Source organism: Kryptolebias marmoratus, linkage group LG24, assembly GCF_001649575.2.
Source record: "Kryptolebias marmoratus isolate JLee-2015 linkage group LG24, ASM164957v2, whole genome shotgun sequence".
Lineage (NCBI taxonomy): Eukaryota > Metazoa > Chordata > Actinopteri > Cyprinodontiformes > Rivulidae > Kryptolebias > Kryptolebias marmoratus.
In genome coordinates this window covers 13,481,215-13,498,478 of record NC_051453.1, presented here as the reverse complement: position 1 = coordinate 13,498,478, position 17,264 = coordinate 13,481,215, and the positions used below count along the sequence as shown (strand labels likewise).

The following is a 17,264-nucleotide window of genomic DNA, read 5'->3' as shown; positions in this document are numbered from 1 at the left end:
AAACTTTTGCTAATCCTATGGTGCCTTGCAAAATCCTGAATTAATTTTTTTGCTGATTTATGTGGCAAATGTCAATATTTTGTGCAAGATTAATCGGCTTTTTTTATTTAAGTAAACCCAAGAATTTTCCGACTCATTGGGTTCCAACTCCTTGTTTAATCATGTTTAGCAAATGGTTTCGTTTTCAATTCAGACATTATTCAATGTAATTATAATCAAAACTGGGACAAGATATTTAAAAAATGTCAGAATCTGACTTTTTTAATATTATAGTTTTTTTTTTCATCAATCAAAAACTATTTGGGTTATCATACCTTGATAAAAGGAAGTCTATATTAAAATTAGTGATTCTCCCAATAAAAGGCATCACCTCACACTCTTCACTTGTATATTTTCTTTTATTCATTCACACCATCATCCAACATCTTTGCATAATCTTGACCAGCGTCAGTGACCCATCTCAAACAAAGAAAGATGCAGTTGTTTTGCATAGAAACCATTACAACCAATCTGAACTCTTTTTTTTTTTTTTTATTTATCAAAAAGCATTTAAAACCATTCTAACAGACCAATGAAACAGAAATATCTTGTACGCTTGTAAAGTCTTGATCCAGATTTGGCACACGTTTAATATTTAATTGTGCTTGCATCAAAAATGTTATTTGCACATCATGTTAAATTTATGATGTTATATTCAAATGCAAACTGAATTAATCTCAAGCCATGGGAGAGAGACCCACAGTTCCAGAGGCACAACAAACGTATTTATCAAAGTATTATGCCAGTGGAAGAATTGAATAATAGCAGTCTCCCGGCTTTGAGACTGGATTTCTTTGTTGATAGGAACACCAAGTCTGACATTGGTGAGGCAATATTGAATGGTTTTGTTTCTCACATCAAGCCAGTGGGTGTAGAAAGAAAAGGGGGAATGCTGGAGCCGAGCAAAGTGGCCTCTGGGCATCTGTGCATCAGTGAAACCCCAGAGGTCTGTCAATAACAGGCAGGTTGTTGTTGTTGTTGGATCAATTCAGGCCCCAACCATTGCTTCACTCCTAATTGCCATGTGAACTTACAATGCTGCACATGCTCGCTACTCTCATGTGTGCCAAAAGCTTTATGGTTTTTACATTCAATGTTTTCGGCTATATGGGACAGACTGTCACTTTCAGGCAATGCTTTGAGCTAAAATGTGTCACCTAAACATTTTTGTATGACTTAATTTATTCATTTACTTTTGTTAAATCCATCCCAGTTTAACTGAAATATATTATTTGTTTAATTGCATGTGATATGGCAACAAATGGCAACCATTAAGAATTTGGCAACTCAGTAAAGTATTTCCTAACAGCAATGCATGTTTTTAACATGCTGCTACAGTGTTTGAATGCATAAAATGCAAAAAAACAAAACCAAACAAAAAAGCCCAACAATAATATTGGCTTGTATTGCTAATAGTACTTAACCTGATCACTGAGCACATCGATTAGCAAGTTTAGCTGGTTGTCTTATTTGCAACTGCTGCAGAGATACTTTAAGTTCCTTAATTTGAGTTCTGACTTCCAAGGGAAATGAAACTGCATAAACCTCTTTTTAGGACTCTTCTTCTTCTGTTGTCATTACTGCTGTGCAGCTGTATGGATCATTAAATGTATTGTAAAATAATTTAGGAAGAAGTTCATAAAAGAACTAAGCACAAAATCTTGTTACTCACTGAATGTTGCACATCCAACTGAGAAACTTTACTTTCAGGCAAAACTAGACAACAGTTCTTAAAATAGTTTTTATTGTTTGAAGTATCCCCCTTTTGTTTAGGTATTCTAGCAAGAATTTTGGCGTGAAATTTGTTGTGAAACCAATCTGGGCATTTTGCTCCAACGCCTTGTTGTTTGCCCTTTTCTCTGTGTTTTTAAATTTGAGCGTCTGTCAGCAGCTGCAGCAGGGGGTTAGTCTCCTGTTCGTTTGGCTAAGCAGCGTTATACCCTGTTGCTCAAAAGCCCAAAGTAATACCAATCAATGAACAACCCACTTAGCCTGTTATTCAGAAAACACAATTGTGTCTGTAGTTCCCAATCTGCAGTAGAAAGAACCCAAGAAATCTGTGTACCAGAATAATGGTTTATTCAACAGGGAGACGAGTGAGAGGGTTGATGGAGCTGTGTGTTGGATTCTTGTTTTTCTTATGTGGGATTTAAGAAGCCCAGTTGAGTTGCTTCATTCCTCTCCAGTGACTTCATGACAGGTAACACAGTGAGAATAGCTCTGTACAGCCTCTCAAACCTCACATATCCTTGAGCCTGTTCTGTGCTCTGACACTCACAATCAATACTGCAAATGTCCCGCATACTTGCTTAAATGCTTTTAGTTGTGATAGTCCCATGTCAGATAAGTGAGAGCTCACCCGAGGATTTTGCTCCTGTTTTGTTTTTTCATCTCTTGATTTTATTGAATTAACTTGACAAGCAAAGCGGGGACCATTGACTTGCAAAGGAAATGGCTTTTATTGACTTCATCCGCTCCATAAGATGCCAGGTAGCGAATTAAACTGTATAACATCCCTGTGATTGTAGACCCACGATGAGCTGGGGGCTGTTTTATGCTAATAGGAGTGGATGTTACAGGGTGACTGAACAGAGAAAACCCCATTGAGAGATTTTCTGTGAAGTGTGCCATGTGAATGCATTTATTTTCAAGTGTGACGCCATGAAAAGAGGCCGAGTAATTTGGGGTGAAATAAAGAAAAGAGGCTGTCAGCCGTGACACATCTTCATTGACCCACTGTCTGAGTCATTCGGGTCAAGGAAGACACATCTCTTTTAATTTGTGTCTCCACACCTTTGTTTAATAAAGCTCAAGGGGCTCCTTTGTGTTTGATTTCTTCACATATGGAGCTATTGAATGGAGGACACTCTTCTCAGCAAACTGAATGCACTTAGAAGCATGTTAGCCTTTTGTTTTAATTTACCCTTTACCCTCCTTATAATGCACTCCTTCATCATCTGCCTGCCATCATCTGTTTGGCTGTTGGCCTTTTACCATTGTATGCATTAAGATGACCAGGGCTATTCACGTCCCGAGCTGCATGACTTAAAACTGAGTGCTTCAGTTGAAATCTCCTTATAGAAACTGTCTCTGTAAACTCACAGGCAGTATATCTCTCTTCACACGACTGTCTCTCCTCTTGCCATCTTCCCATTGGCTCCCTCATTGCCCCACAGCTCTCAAAGCTTCCTCTTTGAAACTCGTCCTATAAAAGTTATCCAGCAACCCACAGTCACCCGCCCTGATCCTGCCACCATAACCAAATCCAGTTTAGAACAGCCACAAAGAAAGTTCTCAAACCCTCAGAAGAGAGATGGAGAGGAATGGAGGGTTACAAAAGAGGATGGGACAAGAAGGAGGGCAGGAAATGGAGCACATTTCTAAAACAATGGCATGCTACATTTCAAAGGCAAAAAAAGGCAAATTTGATAAGGGTGAGTCCCATTTTACTCAATGCCCATATTTAGCCTTTTTGCATTTATGTGTGGATGAAATGGTTGGGCTGTTGGCCCTTCAAACAGAATGTATCTGGGGTGAGACTTGAGACAGAAAGTTACAAGGTTTGCTAGCAATAAAACTCACAAAGTAAGGTATTTAGTTTAAAATGTTTTACTGGAACAACACTTCTTTTGATGCATTCTTAAGGTTCGTATCCTTGTCCATAATCTGTAATGAGAAAAAAAGCATTGTATATACATTTGATAGCTATTGGAAATTGGACTACATTAAGTCTGTTTATGCAAAAGGAATCCAGCTGATGGCATATTGGTGTCTTGGTGTCACATTTTGTGGTGGGATATTTTCACCACTGCCAGATGTGATGTTAAATGAAGACCCAAAGTTGGAAACTTGAACGCTATGGGGGTGACAGTAAAAGGTAGGGTTCAGCTCTTCTGTGCTTCTTGGTCAGAATCTTTCCTACGTCATCATGGGATCTTTGTGGAAACATACAAAGTTTTGAAAGATTGTATTTTAAGCCAAAAAACAAATCAAGATGCCTTACCCTAACCAAGCAGTATGTAAAAATTAAAAATGGAAATAAAAAAGGAAATTGCCTCACATGCATTTCAGAAGAAGATGGAATCCGTTTCCAAGTCAGAAACAACAACCTTCTCTCAAATGATGGTCTTCTAAATACTCCTACTGCTTCCATCCAAGCTCCATCCAGGCTTGTCTGTTGGTTAATAAGGAGCACTCTCGTGCATGTTGAAAAGGTTGGTAAATATCAGTCTGTTGGGATAACAGCTCCTTATCTTCATTGAGTGCTTCTAAATAAACTGTCCAGCCTTTAGTGTCTCCATCAGTCTAACAGGGGGGTAGGGATGCATTAAAATGTAGGAGCATAAGGAAAGACATGATCTGTTGTGATGGGCTGAGAGCTGTAGCACGAGGAGGAGGAGGAGAGGGGAAGGAATGTGAGATAAATACAATGAGGGAGAGTTTTGACTTGAGCAAAGACAGATTGGCGAGAATAGATGCAGATAGAAGCTGAGAGACGGAGACATGGGAGAGAAAGATGGAGACGTATACGGCTGAGCTGGCAGCCTCCTTGGCTGATTAACATGCGTCTCAGACACGGTGAGATGGATCAAACTTGCACACAGCCAGGTCTGGGAGTTTTTGCCTGCAGTATACTGAAAGACTGTGTATTTGAGTGTGTGTGTGTGTGTTTATATTCTTCAGTTTGTTTGTTCACAGCTGCCTTGTGTGCGCAGTGTCAACTGGAGACTTATACTGATTGACAGTGCAGTGTGTAAGTATCTTTGTGTCTGTTTACCTGAGAAGATGTGACAATCACAGCAACAGGGAGGAAAAAGGAGAAAAAAGGCACTATGGGTAATGTAGTGCACTAGCTTGTGTTAAAACTAATGCAGGTGGAAAATATCTGTCTGAATTGGATGAGCAAGTGGCTGATTTGTGGAGAGATGGAAACTGTGAGATGGTGAAAGGTAGCAATTTTAATGAGTCCAGTCCAATGAGCTAATAAAGCACTGAGACTGAGCTTGCATGAGCATAGCTACAGCAGTAGTGGCTGTGTTCGTGAGTGTCAGTGTAAAATCAAAGGTAGGTGTATGGAAGAAGGTTCGTGCCAGAAAAAACACCACACTAACCTCAGAACCCTATCAGTTGGGGACTTCGCAGGCACATTTTTCTATCTTTATCTGTGCCAGCCTGCTCTGTCAGGCTTCTGCTGGGAGAAAATACTGCTGCATGCCTCCCTGTCTTTGTCAGGACAGAGAAAATTGCTCTCAGATCCTGCTTATGATGAGGGTGTTCACAGTGGAGCTCTTGACAAGATCATTTCCTTCTAAATTTGCTGCTGTAAATAAAAAATCTGGACACAGCTGAGGGATTAACATTCTTGATTGGTGTACAATAATTTAGGCAGTAATCCTGGGTTGTGCCTTTTTCATCATTAACTATTTTGAAACCTTTTTTTGAAACCAAACATTTTGATCTCTCCTGGGCAGGAAGATAGCGAGCGGCTTATCATAATCAACACTAGCATGTTAGCTACTGAAAAGGCAATAATGTATACAGACCTCCATGTTTCTTCTCATGACGTTTCTAAAATTCCTGTTTTGCTTAAACTAGGTTTACTGTGACACATATAGTCAGGACATGGTAACCCTAAGAGTTTTTTTCTTTAAAGGTGCCTGGACTTCTTATCTTGTTTTTGCTTCTCATCTAAGGAGCTGTAAAACTGCAATGTGTTGTTAAGTTTACACCAGCTGAACTCGCATGCAAATCACTCTCCTCCCTTCCCTCCTGAGTGTTGTTAGAGTAAAGTGCATAACACTGATTTCTATACAACTATTAGACAAATGGCTTTGGGCATATTTTTCACTGTTTTCCTCACTGGAATATACATATATATTTATATACATATATACGCTACACAATATTTCTGAGCACTCTTGTGAAAATCTTTAACACAAAATTACAAATAAAAGATTTGCTCTTTTTTAAAAAAGTAATCTAAACAGAGCTCTACTCTCTCTTCTCACTGTAAATGTTCACCTTTTAGAAGGACGTACAAAACCTTTGGTAAAATTTAAATCAAGTGAGGAAGAAGTAAGATTATTTTTGATTCTTTAAACAGTGGAGTCCTTGAATGTGTGTAATGGGGTGTTATTGTGCATATGGATCATGGGTTTCTGGAATGCTGTGGGTATCTTCCTGTACCGCTGCAGTAATAAATATTATTTGGGGTTCTGGTTGCTGGGCAGGGAGTTGAATTAATGTGTACCTACAACCCCAAACTTGGATTTTTTTCAAATTGTTTGTTCTTCTGCAGGGCATATATCAGAGGTTCAGCCTAAGTTCATTGCATTGCTTTAGTCTGAAGGGTAATTTATAATTGTTGACTTTTCGGTGTGAGCCAAGTCTGTCTTTAAGCCCCTTTTTAAACCAAAGATAGTTGTACTGTATATGATATTAATTCTTCCCTAATTACTAAACACATCTCAAAAATGATTATAGGCTATGATCAATTCAGAGTCTTTATTCAGATGATTTGAACTGTCATAAAGTCACTATGTGGCCCTGTGCTGGACTTGTGACCTGTCCCTCGCCTCTCTCACAGTGACCGCTGGAGATAACCACCACCTCCCCTCGACCCTGAAAAAAAAAAGTGGTTAAAGAAAATGGATGGCTGGATAAAGTCACATACTTAATATATGTGCATACAGTTCATTTGTATATTGTATCAGTTTATTTGTGGTTTATTATGTCAGGATGTGAAGTGATCCCAAAGTATTATTCAATACACTGGATTGGTTTGACAAAAAGACAGTTTGATAAATAATAAACGTCTGTGAAGCAGAATTTACAAATTTAAACAGTGAAAATTAACTATTAAAACAAAAAATGCTGAATATTACAAAAAGTAAAAAAGTCTGAGTACAAACTGTACAAAATAAATGAATAACTAAATCAGGAAACATTAGATTTGACTATGAAAAATTATGAACTTGAATCTTAGATAATTTTGTTCTGTCTGGTGTTCAGATTGTCTTTGTATAATTTCATTGTTTTTGTTCTATGGTCTTTGTTCTTATTGTATGTTAATTCACCTGTTCTCTGGTTTGTTTCCATTTGTCTCACTTCCAAATCTTCCCTCTCTCTTGGCACTAGTTTGCTAATTACTTTAATTAAATCATGCAGGTTATTATCCTGTCTTACACTTCCTATTTTTTTCCTTTGTTCTTTGTCAGATGCTCATCATCACTCTTTGCCATGAAAGTGAGGCAATCATGTAATTGCCTTTGAGTGTGTCTCTCTTTCTGTTAACAAAATATCTCATGAGCCAAAGGTCAGACTTGAATGAAACTCTCATAAAGTAATCACTGGATGTTCATCTATGACCGCCACAGCTAACTGATCTTAGCAAACAAAATACTCCAACTCAATCAATTTGAAAGATATTCAGGTAAAATTTTTTGTGGTAGTAGCTGAGACTCATTCACAACACATATTGGAACTACTAATAGATTGCTCAGCTTTTGTGTTTAAACCTTTGGCATGCACAGCAGCAGGTGAGGTGTGTTCTTTATAGTTGCTATTTGCTGAATGTTTTAATTTTACATTATCCTCCACAAATTGCTTTGTTTCTGTCTGCCGCCCACTAAGCCTCCTCTGACAGTCACTTGTTGCTATTACAATAAATCCACCTCTCTTGATTCAGAAGCAAAAAGGTCAACCCGTCTCGAGATGGGAACATACTGACCGATTAAGTTACCCCATAGTATTTATTTAGGATAATGCATGTCCTTGGGGAAAATCTCCCCTAATAATCACATCAAGAAGGTTTGTGTTGTGCTGCAAAGCCTCTTATTGCCATTAAGAAAGGTTTCTGTAATATTTATAACCATGGGGAGGATTATTGCCCTGTGTGTTTTCCCTTTACTGACTTCATGGAGCCTCAAGCCAGTGATGGATGGAGTCGCTCTTCGCCTCCCGTCAGTCTCCAAGTGTGTTTTCTTTTCATTTTTACTGCAGTGTTGCTGGGTCCCTCCTACATGGATAGTTTGCCTATGATTAATGGACTTGGTCCGTGACCCCTGCCCCACTAATGATGTCTGTAAACTGGTGGGATGCCAAAGGTCAGGCCTATCTCTGCACTTGTGATGTGACTTGATGTTCTTCCTCATTTCATGTATCGCTGTTTTGATGAACAAAGACATTTTCTCATAAGAACTCCCTAGTTTCCCTTCTTCACACGTAGTACACAGCATATTATAGACGCCTTCTCACAGCTCAAATCGCTCCATTCACTTTAGTTAAGGACTGTTGCATGGAAAACACTTCTCTTGCTGTGTTTTTAATGTATCCAACCATTTTGGCACCAAAAGCTCCCAAATGCTTTTTCCTCTTCAGATTGTTGGAGAATTTGGGTAAATCATTTTTTATACTTGAATGTTGAGTCAGGCCCTATCAGCAGGTTAAAAGCTGTTTAAAGGTGACTGATTGCGTTTTCACATAAAGCCCACTTTTTAAGGTCAGTTTAAATGTAGTTCTGCCGCACATCTGTGGAAACAGCTTAAAGCAAAATGTCAGATCCTGAAGTGGAAAGGTTATGAACGACTAACACTAGGGACGGGCATTTTTATCACAAACACTCTTCAAATGTAATTGTAATTATTTAATTTTTCTTCAAACACCACGGCATTTGCAGGAACTCCTGGTCTTGGTCATGGCTCTGCTCATACCAGCCGTTAGTTTATCACTTCAGTCAGAATTAAACACTTTGTCCAAACTAAGGCCGTTCAAGGAGCTATCTACAACAGGTTCACAACCTTTCCACAGAGCCCCACTTCATAAGATCTGAACTATCCCTTTATTACAACCCGAGCTACTCATAAGGAAAGCAATGTTGAAATCTAATAGAACAAAAAACAGGAAGGAAGGAAGACAGAAGGGAACAATTTCAAGATGAAAAGATTTATTTCTTTAGGAAAGACTTTTGAAAACACAGACCCATAATTAACCTGCCTAAGTTGCTGCAAACTCTTTTGTTCTGCTGCTTCTAGATTGTGACTACATTCATCTTTCTCCTGACGTCCCCGAAGCTGTAATTTTGAGAGTTGTGAAGGTTAATGACAGGGACCCAACTCAAGGTAGAGCTCCCGTAATACTCAAAAATATCTATTCAGCGATAAATTATAACAAGTATTACATTACTGCTCTGTCATTCAGCACTTTTTTTATTATTTCTTTTACCAGGCTGCTTTTCATATAATAATGGAAATACTTCCTCATCTGTGGGAAAGAGTCAAAGATTATCTTATTTCAGCACCAACCTTTAAATTCCCTGAAATTATACATCCTTTAGGCAAATGACTGTGTGCAAAGGAGGTAATGTAGATAGTTTTATGGGTTCTGTGTGGTACTGTAGTGGTTCAGGGTCCCAAATGCAGGCTCTGAAACAATAGTAGAAGGTCAAGAAGCTACAAGAAATTGTTAATTAAAAGGCATGAAAGTTGCTGTGACCACTGCAGAAGGTTGCAGCCGAAGTAAGGAAGGATGGAACATGACATGGAGAAAACATACCACCCATAGACTATTATACATTGATCATTAAACAATGACAGATCACATTTCTCATTATTTGACTACAACATACCAATGAAAAAAGATTCTTACTACATAGTTGTGTCTTTTGCTCATTCTGAAAACCTTTCTTACCACACAAATCTACTTGCTGCCTCAGTGCATGGCAGAATCAGTGCTCAGTGCAAAAAGGTCAGTCCTTATCTTTTTATTTTCTTCTCTGCCTATCGTTTCCTTTACGCTCCACCTCTCTCCTTAAACATGCGTGACGTTACCGAGGCTCCAGGATTTCACGCTGATGCATAATTCTAGTAAACAGACCTCAGGTCACTCAAGTGCCAAGCACTTGTGTGTTCATTTGTCTCTAGTGGAAGTAATTCCTCCCATTGTTTTGCATTAGGCTCGAAAGAGACGTTGGTGGTTTAACCAAAGTGAAGGCACAAAGCCCAGAAGCCAAGTTTGAGTCCATTGTCAATATCTGCTGAAAGTGCATATTTTCATGAGCTATGTCTAAGTCAGTTTACTGCTAGGAGTTGGAAAAAAAACAACTAAACATAAAAATTACACATGAAAGATTCGATTCCTCACTCGGAAACACTTTAAATACAACAAAGCTGAGGGATTAATAGAAGATAGTTAATATTTTTGATCTGTTAATTAAATAATACAGAGCTGAAGCACATTCTATACAATTATGAGCATTTTATAAAACTGTAGTGATTTTTATCACCTGTCACCAAAGGTGAATGGGCGATAATGTTTTTGACATTTAGTGTTAATACTCCCTGTTAAAACTAAAACTGTTTGCCATCTTTGGAGATGAACTAAAATAAATTAGGATCTAAACATCTACAGTGTGTAATTAAAGCAACACACATAATTTCCATCCAGTTGGCTTCTCTTTGCAGACCTGAAAATGAAAATCTTAGCAAACCAACTTTAATCGTTACCATAAACTTTCCTTAGCTGTACTCACAAGCCTTGTATATAATGAAAGTTTGTCACTGGAAAAAAAAGAAACTTTCTTGCACATTTCTAGAATTAGAATCAATGCAACACAAAAGATGAATGAAGAAGTTTTTCTGCACATAGAGAAGTATAAGTGTTAATACACAACAAAGTGTGATATTTTTATTTAGATTTAGGATACTGTTATATTGTGATTTGACTTGAGAAAAAAAAATATCCTGCCTGAAAAAGACTTGTATTTTGCCATGGGTTGCAGAATCTTTTAGCTTATCCAGATACTTTTTTTTTTTAAACTACACCACCAATGACTGTATAGGAGGTACAGACAAATGTCACCTCTTTATTTAAGTTGCGAACAGGGTGAGCACAGAGCTCAAAGGTTCTTCCAACCAGTCTACTTTTGGCTCACGGTGCAGATAAATCTGGCAGCACAAGAGCACTTTTGGCTTCCAACTCTTTCTCCGCTGAGTTTTTGTCTTTCGGTGTCTCTCATTCCTCACATTCTTTGGCTTCACTCTGTATTTCCGGTGTCACTCTCTCTCTCTCTGTTTCAATGTCTCTCTTGTTTCTGTTTCACCTCTTGTTTCTCCTGTGATATATTAATATTTTGTCATTTTCTTTGTCCTACGCTGTCCTCTCCCAGTTCTCTCACCCAGCTTTTGTTTTTTTATAAAGCATTTGTTTCATTTTCATCTTTGTCTTAAATCCCCCTCACCCACCCTTCACTCTCACATCTCTTTATTCCCCTCCGTCCTCCCGTCCCTGCAGCACCCAGCTTCTTATGTTGTTGCTGACTGAAGGAGATTCGAGCAGCATGGAGCTATCACCTGTCATTGATTCCACACAGTCCATAAAGCAGCCTTTCCCATCTCACTAATGCAACGATTAGTCCAGTCTCTTGGAAATCTATGAGGGGTCTTTAAGTCCACGTAAAGAAAACAGAACGGAAATAAAAACCTCCTCTGCGCGTCCTTTCCCATGTTTCCGCAGAGTCTCATGTTAAGAGCCCTGAAGGTCATCTCTGTGGCGCTCACTTCTGGGACTGCAGGGATTTTTTTTTAACAATGTTTTGTCTTTGAAAGTTATTAAGAGCTTCGAGGCTCAAAGACTTCAATATAGTTGAGTGTTTCTTCTTTATAATGACGCAGATTAAGTAACAAAAGAGCTCTCAGGTTAATGTTATTCACCCGTCGTTCCTCAAGTAGAATAACCAGCAAACCATTTTTGAACAGAGCTTTAATAAAAACTATAAACTGAATTAAATAAGAACGTCACCCACCGCTTTTACTACCTTATGGATGACAGAGTATTCCAAACAAATCTCTGGTCTCATTTAGAAAAAATAAATTGACAAAAAAAGAGAAAAAATTAAGTTGTGAAATCCTCAAACCTGCATTAATTAACTGAAATTGATCACTTGGAAGCATCGTATAATCCCAGGGCTTAATTGTCATCTTATTATAGTAGTTTTATAAATGTGTGGTTCCACTTCCTACACATGTAGAGGGATTCATTTTGTTCCTGGCCTTTAACAAATGTCAGCTCAGCATTCACGTTCTAGGTTCACATTCTAAGTACAATATGTGGCTCTTCAGCTGCTAAATGTTCTACTAATTTATAACTTGCTGCGATTGGCTGCCATTTGGTGCTAAACACATAATGTACAACCATTTTCTCAAAGCATTTCCACTGAATCAGGAATCTGCTGAAGAGGCAAACACACAAAGCCATTTCATAAAACCAAAACAGTAACACTGAGGGCTAAAGAATAAAGCTGAAAGCTGAGACACTTTACTGAAGGTTTGGATTGTGATCCTTGATTTGTTTAGTGAAAATATTCCCTTTCACCGTTCACTATTGACATATATCTGTTAATATTGAAAAATGTAGCTGAGATAGATAAAAAATACTCCAAAAACATATAGCAAACATCTTTTATTTTCTTTCTTTTTTCTCGGTGAAGAGAAAAACTGTTTGGTTTGCAGAATAGTACAAAAAGGATTTGATTGGAAAACCATCATGCTTACATTCAATCTTCTGCGCAGGCCGTTTGAAGCTGAGCAATAAGTGTAAAAAGGGATTATATTATGCGCTATTGCTTGAGTGGAGTCTTCTGATACCTTTGCATAATACTTGAAACCACCCTGTTAAATATTTCAATCATAAATACCCCAACCAGCGACACTGCCGCGCATGGCCCCATTAATGCAGCTGTATTTCATCACCACTCTCCTTATATCTGGGACATGCATAATCTTGCTTTTCTTTAAATCCATTTTAGTCTTTCGTTTTTCTTTTGGGTGCGAGTACCTCACAGCTGGGTTAGAAAAATACATCATCAAACATGCAGACTGAGGCAGAGCCGGAGATAAACCTTTGCGCAACTAGAGGGAGAAAAATGTGGAAAAAATGAGGAGAGAGGAGAGAGCGCGAGGCACCATGGCAACAGTAATAAGTAACAAAAACACTTCAGAGCATATTAACGTCTTCATTTGATGATGAGGTGTTCTATTTTTCATGCAAAATACCAAGACCTCTGCATCATGGGGTCACCTTCTGCAAGCAGCATCCAATTTAACTTGACAGACATTCTTCATTTCCTTTTTTTCACCTTTTTTCTTATCTCTTTGTCCCTGGTTCTCACTTGACTCTGTCTTCATTAGGGCTTTACTTAACACTATATGTCATTTCATTTTTTGAATATTTGTTTTGTACTTGGACCACAGAAGGTTAAAGCAGGTATTACAACTTCGCCTTTAACTATTTCTACCAGGGTTGTGCACCTTGACACACTGTGTAACTGTTTCCTAGTTATGGTCATTTGAAAAGCCACCGCTTTGAAAGGGCAAAGAAGAGACATTTTGACATATTTCTGCGCCTAAAGCGGAATAATTTGTGTGAAAAAAATAAAGTGCGAGGCTCATAGTCGTTCCAATCTGGGCTGGTGTTTTGCTAACTATGGGGAAATCTTTAATTTTGTGTGAAAGCAGCCACAAAATGCAGTTAATGGACCAGATTTTTGCAAAGACTTAAGAATCGATGCATCACGATTTAACACCAAAACTCCATCCATTCAAGGCTGATTTACCTATGCACTCACGTTGTGCAAATGTGCATCTGTGAATTAGTACTAATCAGTGAATCAATAAACTTGTTTAGAAAATTACCAAAACACCAACATTAATTCAGGTTTAACTGACTGAATTAGGCAAATCAGCCAGTAAATCTTGTGTTTGTAGAGCGATGTGTTCCTGTTGGGTCAGAAGTCTCATCTTTTAAAGTTTCACCTGCAATTGACCTGCAATTCTTTGCATGGTTCCTCTGATTATGATCAAAATAATTCCAGAAACTTTGATAAATTGCTCATTATTTATTTAACCCTCCTGAAGCCCGCAAAAGAGAGAGAGATAGAAAGAGGTAGAAAAGCCCTTGTAACTTTGGGTCAATTTGACCCGAATGCCACAGGAGGGATAAAAGCAACAGAAACAACAATTCAACTTTGTTAAATGAATTAAAAGTTTATCTCGTTATAAGATTTTGTTTTAAAATCCATGAATTTCAGATTGTATGCATTTTTTAAATAAAGTCAGGAGTATTTATTGACATTTAAAGTTTGAACACAGTTTTTTGTGGCACCATGGTCTTGAATTAGTGTCTTTCTCAAATGGCAGAGTGTCCAGTATATATATGAGCTGCAGTTCTCCTTGCTCATTGATAATAGCACAGCTTTTAGTCCAGAGTGATGCCTCTGAATGGACTTGGCTGATACCATTTGTCATAATTACAGACATACTTCAGCTCAGAACCATTTTCGCTTTCACACACAGACACACATACACAAATATATACATACACAATACACAAGACACTCTCATTTTATTACTTGTGTGTCTACTTATTCTGCTGTCAAATGAAACTGTATAGCCCGTGGCGTCTAATTATACTAATCGAATGCATACCGCCTGACATTTACTTATACATTTTTAATGGGTGAAACAAAAGAATCTCTGATTGGATATGGTGCCTTCCTGACTTCTCATCTTCTCTCTGTGTGTCTTAATCATTCTCAGTTGTCTCTCCCTCCCTCCATCTACCTCCCTCCACCCAACGACCTTTCTTCTCTGTGTGACTCTTTACCCTTCACCTCCTGTAATTTTGCTTGTGGGCGTTGAGTAATTAGCAAAACCTCCCACTTTTTTTTTATCCTGGTGTCAGATCAGGGAATTTGAGAAATGTCCCATAAAGATTAAGTGTCTTGATAAGGTTATGGCTGAGACTCCATTAAAAACGATGGGCTGCACAATGGCTGTTTGTATCCTTCGGGGAAGACGGGAAGCACGTGGGAGACAGACTGAAGATGACCTCAGACAGAACAATCGTTTCAAGGCTGGAGGAAAATTTTAAAACCATTACTTACATAAAAAGAGAAATAGTACTTTGCGATTCTATGTTTACATTAATCATTCCCCATCACCAAAAATCCTGCTTGGCTGTGTGTAAGAAAATTATATCATGACTCAATAGAAACATTTTAATGAAACTTTCAGAAAGTACTTATTAAATGTACATCTACAACTGGTTAACTTTCACAGTTAAACCAGCTCACAATGGCTGCGACAACTAATAAACTTTAGCAAACGCAAAACTGGCTATAAGTCAGTCAGCTTTACAGAAACTGAGCTAAAATTTGATTTGGTAGTAGCTGAAACTGATGCCGAAGAGATATTCTGAGTGTTTAAAAATCCTGCATCATCTAATTTTCTAAATTTGACCAAAAAAGATCAAAATTCAAGATAAAGACTCCAAAACCCAAGATAAGATTCTTACTTTACAGCTCTGACATCAATTGCTATGGGTGTAATGCATTCCTTTAAGGAATGTTTGGCTTTTAATATTAATAATTCTGCAATTATGCATCTTGTTTGCGTAGTTTATGTTTAACTAACTTGCATACTGCCAAGTGGTCAAAACTTCAACAATACATTATATACAGTTGGATTATACTGTAAGATCAAACTTTAAAAAAATAGGTTGGATGCATCATTTTCATTGGACATGATTAGTTTATTTGTAATGATAAGACTAAAGCTGTCGGCATAAGCATAGTGAGCTAAAATATGCCTTATTTCTCTATGGTATATAGAGGAATAGAAGAACAAAGTGCTCAAAGCGGTCCAGATGCATGAATAATATGAAGGCCAAAAACAAAGCATGGGCCTTTTCCCACTCGTAAACTGGTCTTTACAAAGAAAAAGACTGTCCTGTGAGAATGTGTACTCAGACACACACTTCAGACCATTCATACCCACTTCATGTTGGAGCGAGTCACACCTGATGTGATGAGGTGCAAATGAAAAGACTTGAGAGAATTTAACCTAAATCCAAACCACCAATTTCACAGAGCTTTTTCCTTTTTTTTCTCCCACATTGTGTTTCTCTTTCGGCACAAAGACACAAAGACTGTTTACCATTTACAAACAGCATTGTAAATGTGTCATAAAATGAATACATTTTCTCAGGTTATTTTTCCTTTTTTCATTTATTTATTTATTTAGATAATTATGCGCGCTCAGGAAAGCTAAGCTGACTCAGTGGTAAGGTACTCAGTGCCATCTGGGCAAATGACGACGGCTAATGTTTGCAAAAAGACTGGCGCCTTCAATAATATTTGGTTTGTTAGTGAATTACTGGATTAACATCTTCCTATTTTCATGTATTATTACTGGAGTTTGTTAAACATTTTCTTGCCAGCCTGTGGAAGAGCAACAACACATACAGTATTTTTCACTGAGACAAGCTTTCCGTGTTGTTCTGTTTTGTTCTTTTAATAAAAGCATTATTCCCCAGTTTTCATGACACTGTGGCATCTCCATTAACTTATTTTGGCAGCTCTTTCTCACTTTGTGTCACAAATTAATGTGGTGGAAAACCTACAGTATCCTTTTTCAAACTGTGTGCTCAAAACCCAACCGTAAACATGTTCATATTTAACCAGAAAACCGTCTTTGAAACACATCATACTGGCTGGGAATGAAGCTGACGGGAAACAGCAAGCAGGAACTAATGAAACAGAAAACAATGAAGCATAAAAGGAACTTTTCTGCGGGGGTCTCAAACTTGAGTCTCATGTTTCTGCGATGTGTTACTTTCTGCCACGCACAAGCTTCCTTATGGGTCTTTGTTCCCTCTTCGTAAACATTCAAGACTGAAGTTTGGTGCCTTATGTAATACCACGGCTCAGCTTGACATCAAAAGAGAAATTGGTCACGACTTTAAATAAAACATGATGATGCCCTAAGAAATGAAAAAAAGCTTAATTTACCCTGAGAGCTGCTGTGATTGACTATTACACTGAAACCCCAGCAGAACATATAAGATGCCAGACAAGAGATGTATGTGTTCTTTTTTATTTACTTATTCATTATTTATTTTTGTGATCCTTATTTTTTCAAATTAAGCAAAAATCCTTCAAAGAAAAATATAAAAAGTGATCTAGAGGGAAGCCTAAACTCAAACTCGGTGAGCAAATGTTTAAATAAAATGTAGCTGTAGCTGTATAGAGATTTTTAAGCTCTTTGCTGTTTTTGTTCTGTTAGCAGTTTATGAACAGAGATCTCCAAATAAAACACTTGTTTGTAAATGGAGGACTTAGCTTACATACCTCCAAATCTGACAAAAAAAGGCCTGATACACGCCTATTTCTT

At 37.8% G+C, this 17,264-nt stretch overlaps 1 protein-coding gene across 2 annotated transcripts in view; it reads left to right on the top strand.

Moving 5' to 3' along the window:
• Positions 1–17,264, top strand: part of sema6bb (sema domain, transmembrane domain (TM), and cytoplasmic domain, (semaphorin) 6Bb) — a 143,287-nt gene that overhangs the window by 47,210 nt on the left and 78,813 nt on the right. The window contains exon 1 of one of the 2 annotated variants that reach the window (XM_037974251.1): positions 4,500–4,617. The exons of the other annotated variant lie outside the window; for it this stretch is intronic. The gene's annotated coding sequence lies outside the window, so the exon portion shown is untranslated. Of the gene's footprint in view, positions 1–4,499; positions 4,618–17,264 lie in introns of those variants that run through there. 2 annotated transcript variants of the gene reach the window in all.